Source organism: Atta colombica, unplaced genomic scaffold (genome assembly GCF_001594045.1).
Source record: "Atta colombica isolate Treedump-2 unplaced genomic scaffold, Acol1.0 scaffold9, whole genome shotgun sequence".
Lineage (NCBI taxonomy): Eukaryota > Metazoa > Arthropoda > Insecta > Hymenoptera > Formicidae > Atta > Atta colombica.
The window spans coordinates 1,711,374-1,712,253 of NW_017259583.1; positions in this window are offsets into that span (position 1 = coordinate 1,711,374).

Below are 880 nucleotides of genomic sequence, written 5' to 3' on the forward strand. Positions count from 1 at the left end.
TGCGTGCGTGCGCGTGTGCGCGCGCGCACACACATTCAATTGAATCTAATTGAATTCAACTGATTCCAATTAAATCTAAAAAAGTATTTGCTTATATTTAAAATTTCTATTTAAAATACGCATTTCGGATAGAAAAAAATTTCAATCCATTTTAATCCATTCTCGTTTGACGCAATGCGATTAAGATCTGCTCACATTTTATTTCGTTTATATAATATTTAATTCACATTTTTTTAATTCACATTTATTCCTATCAAATTAAAAAAAAAATCTAAATGAGAAAATAACGAAATCGAGAGAAATAATATTTAATATTATCTAAAGGCTGTTAACATATTAATATTCTGCGTATAATGTGCGAATGAATGTTATAACCGTAAAAATATAAATATATGCGTTGCATGAACTAATCACTAATCAAAAAATATATAAATTATAAAAAAGAATATATTATATTATTATTAAGTTATAATATATAAGATTATAATCACGGTTATAATATAAAGTCGATCGCGTTTATATATTATATTGTATAAATAATGTAAAGTCACAATTGCTATCTTAATAATGTTAAATATTGAGACATTGTACAAGTTATAGAATAATTAATCAATTGTTATCGAACGTTGTACATTAATTGATGATTTAATGTTTCTTTTCTTTTGAACTATTATACAAATGTAGATAAGATTACCTTTAAACATTCTAATATATGTTTCATTGTCGATCTTTCAACTTAATTTATTTTTTGTCTAAATGGAATCGATAAAACAAACTATTATAGCTAGAATCCAATGACGTAAAAACGATTCGATAAATCAACTTGTTACATTTTATTTTTTTATTTTTCTTAGTATCTTTAATATTTTTATTTATATAT